At 48.0% G+C, this 4,949-nt stretch overlaps 1 long non-coding RNA gene across 1 annotated transcript; it reads left to right on the top strand.

The window, feature by feature from the left end:
- Positions 1–754: 754 nt before the first annotated feature.
- Positions 755–2,151, top strand: LOC138489817 (uncharacterized). Its single transcript, XR_011274923.1, has 3 exons — positions 755–1,256; positions 1,350–1,460; positions 1,941–2,151. It is a non-coding gene; the product is annotated as an uncharacterized lncRNA (long non-coding RNA).
- The last annotated feature ends 2,798 nt before the right edge of the window (positions 2,152–4,949 follow it).

The following is a 4,949-nucleotide window of genomic DNA, read 5'->3' as shown; positions in this document are numbered from 1 at the left end:
GGGAGGGCACAAAGGAATAATATCCGGATTGTTGGACTGCCGGAGGGGGAAGAGGGTCAGGACCCCACGAATTATGTCGAGAATCTCCTGCTGCAGGAGATCGGGGCAAGGGTACTGTACCAAGGATTTGCAGTGGAGAGAGCCCATAGTGTCATGAACCACCGAATTCGGCCCTCTAGACTTCGTAGTCCATGATGCACCGCGGCATAAACTCAGTGACTCCTCCAAGATGGCCGTCGGCCCAGAAACGCTATGCTCTAGCCTTTGCGCGCAACACTCTGCTTCCTAGAAAACAGGCATGTCCCCGCAGCTCTGCACGTCTCAACGCAACTGCCTGGAGTTGCTAGACGTATGTTTCGAGTCCGTTCACTGTGCTATTGTCAGATCCTATCCTTTTTTTTCTCCCTTCCTGGAACCCCCTCCAGATTCTTACCTTACCCGCTAGCCTTATCCCACATCCCGGACCCCGTCTTGCGCTCGTACCGAGGTGTCTCAAACATCCTCTGAGCGTAGGACATTTGCTCCTCCTCCTTCCTGGATTCGTAGCTACATTCCTGGATACTGAACGCTATCTGGCTTAGGCAGTTGGCTACCACGCTGGAACCCGAAGACTCACGCTCCAACCTGTGCAAGTGTCGGACAGTGAGGAAGAAGGAAGTTGCATCCAAGAAGACCACAAGCAAGGAAAAACAGGTCAGAAAGAGAGAATCTTGTGACACATAGGGCCCATTCGTTCGAACCTTGTATGAGTAATAGGCTACATCGCAATCTTTTATCCCCTTGCCATTGAATTATACTTGTCTCACTATATAATGAGTAGCCTCATGACTCTACATGATTTGTTTTGGACTATTAAGAGTAAACTGCATGTACCATTTGTGTTATCTATCATGACTGTAACGATTATTGTACTATTCACAAATTTCTGTTCCATTAGAACCAAAATTATAAAATGCGTTGCGATGGTGAACACCAGAATTCTTATGTTTCATTATGGAACATATTAACTCTACTTTTCTTATTTATCCTGATCTCTGGTCAGTCCCTATGAGTACGCTTGCACTATGCGCCATTGCATGATGGCCTCCATATTCCTCACTCACCGGCTTCTATGCCCTTTTCTATGTTTATTATTTAGTTTCCTTTCTACGTCTGACGGCGTGTCCCCAGCACAGCTCATTCCCTAGGTTACGACCGAGCGGAGCCACTGCCTGCCGGTTTCAGTTTCCACTAACAGTGTTCCCCGCACTGTACAGGTAAGCTACCGCTACTTGGGTCCCTTTGCCCGGTTGGGAGACCCCAGGTTTATTTCTCTCCAGTATAACAGAAATGTATATGTCCCCACTTAGGTGCCAGCAGTACGTGTCTCTTTGCAGATGCCCTGCATCGTATAATTGTTTCGAATACTTGTTGACCACACGGATGCCCCTGTTGCCTTGGCTACTCGTCCCGCAACTCGAGTGAGTGCATTCTTTAAAACCAATTCCGGTTTATTTTAAGTATTATTTATTTTACTCAGTAGCGCTCTTTTGGAGTTATTCTTTCTCCGTCCACAGGAGGGGTATGGTTTTTTCTTAAACACGCTCCCCATATTGACTAAGCTTTTTCACTATTCAAGGGTGGTCCTTGCTATTTAGAACCCACTACCGCTTTTGGCTTATCTCGATCTGTCTGACTCTTCATCACGCCATTTTCTAGATCCCACCATGTAGGTGGATCTCACACAATACATCTCCTTTGTTATGTGTTTAGCTATTAGTATAGAGTGTTTCTCTTTGATCTGTTAGTTCACTCTTTTCACCATACTAGATCTCCAGTATTCTGCTCTTCACCATCTCGCTAGCATCCCGAGTTATGTACAGCTTGTCAGTCAGTCCTTGACTGTTATGGAAATAAAATAAAAGATTTTACTTTTTGTCTCCTTGAAATGTTGTCAACAGTTCAATTGGGCCCTTATGAAGAAGAGGTTACCCTCGAAACGCGTCGGCCACTCCACAATTGGACAGCATCACCTCTCCATCATTTATTGCTTCTTCGCAATTTGTTTTAATATGTTAAACGTCACGAATTACTTTGTACAACAGAATGTGCCTTTTGGCAAATTTTGTTTTCCTCTTTGCCAAATAAATTGTTATATGCTCAACTAACAAACTGCTGTTATATATCTATATCCATATATTTGAAGGCCCTATGTGGCATCAGTAAACAGTGTGCAGGGGACGGGAGGGCCCCACTTTTTGGGTCCTCTTCTATTTTCTCTTTTCTGATTTAGGCTTTGTGCCAAGGCCTTTTTTCCTCCCCCGCACCTTTAAATTCTTAAACCAGCTCTTCTGTACATATAATGATGATTTGAATTTCTATATCAATTGTTACCAGGTGTGCACCACTGTCAGCATTTTTGTTTTGCCCTGACCAGGAGGCCCCAACCGGGAGCCTCCCACCCCCCCTCCCCTGAGATCAATGATTCCAAGAATCATGAACTTCAAAGATCGGGACAAAATATTGACATTCTCAAGAGAAGGGGGGCTGATAACCAGGAATACCCAGACTATACCATCCTGGTCCATAGACAACGAGCAGGATATGGCCCTACCAAGGAACTCCTTAAAGCAGCGGGCATACGCTACATGCTGCTGTAGCCAGCAAAACTGAAGGTGATACGAGAGGGCAGATCGCACTTCTTTCAGACAACAGAAGAGGCCCAAGTATGGATGGTCCATCGTTGAAGGCACCTCTTACCTGAATCCAGCTACTCCACCACTGAAGATGCATCTTACCTACTTTCAGCCGCTCCATCGCTGTGCGCGCCTCTTACCTGCATCCCATCACTATCAGAGTCAGAGCCTTCTTCTCACCTGGTCCGGGCACCCAGCTACTCGGAGCTCCACTTCTTTTCTTCTCCTTCGCGGTACCTTCATTCTGCAACCGCAGAGCTGCGCCAAACATCCAGGCTTCGCTCTACGCCGCCGGCCTTCTCCTGCAAGGGAAAAAGAACACAACAGGTTAGAAATCATATAGATAATGAACGCTTGGCCGCGCCATACTTGAGACTAGAATTCCATCATAAAGGCCTACTTACCAGCTACTTTGGGAGCTCCATCATCCTCAGGGGAATCCCGGATTCGCTCCACGAATCCAGGCATCTTCACACCTATTTGGAAGAGATAAGACATTGCAAGAATGACTATTTATGATCAAGACAAAAGACATTATAATAAACAAACTATAATCATAACCAAAAGACTTAATTTCCAAGTGGATTGGTCACAGCCGGTCTGGATCAACACTTCCACGGACAGTGAAGCAACTAGGTCCACTCTACGCAGCCCTGCTATAAGAAGCAGGACGGATAGCTCAACATTACAACACAACAGGTGAGCTTGCATGGGAAAACGTTTGCGCACTTCATTTTGGCACGAGAGGGTCAAGGGAAGTCACAACACCACCACGCCATTCTCATTGCCTCTCATCTTCTCTCAGGGGCAATACCAGCATCCAGAACAGCAGGCTCTGCAGCAACAGGGAGAGAGAGGCGATCCAGGGGAGCCAAGTCGAGGGAGGGCTCCAACTGTGCCCCAACACCCCCGCAGAGACCAGGTGAGCGTAACAACCTGCAGACAAGCAGACAATCATACAAGAGGTGGGCAGATAAGGGAAGGAGACAAAATCCTCAGTGGGACGTAGGCTCAAGAGTTTGGTTGTCCACTAAATACCTTCCTAGGTGGGTCCATCCTGGGAAGTTCTCTCCTCGATTCATTGGGCCTTATCTCATTGAAGCAAGAATCAAATATGAAGCCTTTCGTTTGTAGCTGCCCCACCATCTGCGAAAAGTCCATCCAGTGTTCCATACGTCCCTCCTCAAGGCATATCTGCCGGATCCCTACTCTCGTAAGATAAGAAGACCCGGAAGCACACCAGACAATTCAGTTGATGAGTATGAGGTGTCCGAACCGATCGATTCTCGCTACGGAATGGACGGATTACAATATTTGGTTCACTGGAAGGGCTATCCAGAAACGGAGAGGTCATGGGAACCTGTATGCAACATCAAAGCCTCCTGGCTGATATGTCAGTTCCACAGATTCCATCCGGGCAAGCCGGGGGACCCCCATTGAAGCGTGGTCATACTGTCATGATGCAGCCTTAGAGGTTCTGGAGTCACAGGAGACTCCATTGATGTTCCTTGATGTTCCAACATGTTATTCCTTGAACGTGCCCTGCTGTCTAGTGTTCCATTCCAACATGGCCACCATTATGCTTATACAGGCTTCAGTGTGGCTGATCGGTGCGTTGCAGCCCTTGCATTTTGCTAGATAAGACGCTTCGAAGTATTCGTTCCTCTCAGCCTGCTTTGTGTCTCTGCTCGCGGAACACAGAGCTCTCTCTCCCTCTTTCCCTCACCCTGCGCGGCCTCGGCTGCGGTCTGCTGCTTTCCTCTATCAGTGTGTTGCCTCCATCTACTCTACACTGCTCCCGCTTCTGCTGGCAGCACTGTCCTTTTCATTCTACCTCCCGTGGGTTTCCTTGCTTCAGTTCCTCCTCATGTGTCTACAGTCTCCAACAGCTCCTGTTACCTCTTGCTTGCCTGCACATCTCCCATTGCCTTTGTTTTCTCATTTGGTGCATTCTGGTACTTGGAGTCCAGATTCCCTCTCTCCATTGCATACTCTGGGGCTCGCTCACGCCCTGCGTTCATGCCCTGTGGATTTCTCGACCTGTCCATTGCTGGATTCATTTGGTGTCCAGTCTCCCGTGGATTCTAAGGACTCTCCACCCTCAACCAGGACTTACCTGTACCAATCAAGAACACCAGGGGATTTCTGCCCAATGGCTTTTCCCTGGGCTGGGGTCGGCTCCCCGGAGTCCCCGCTGCCTGGCAGATTGCTTTGAAGGCAAAGTGGCCTGCGGGGGAACTCGCCCTTATCTCTTCCAGAAAAAGGGGAAAAAGA

The sequence above is a fragment of the Ambystoma mexicanum genome, chromosome 9, assembly GCF_040938575.1.
Source record: "Ambystoma mexicanum isolate Mex_15411 chromosome 9, UKY_AmexF1_1, whole genome shotgun sequence".
Classification (NCBI taxonomy): Eukaryota; Metazoa; Chordata; class Amphibia; order Caudata; family Ambystomatidae; genus Ambystoma; species Ambystoma mexicanum.
The sequence above is the reverse complement of the archived record's forward strand: the minus strand, read 5'-3'. Positions and strand labels throughout refer to the sequence as shown.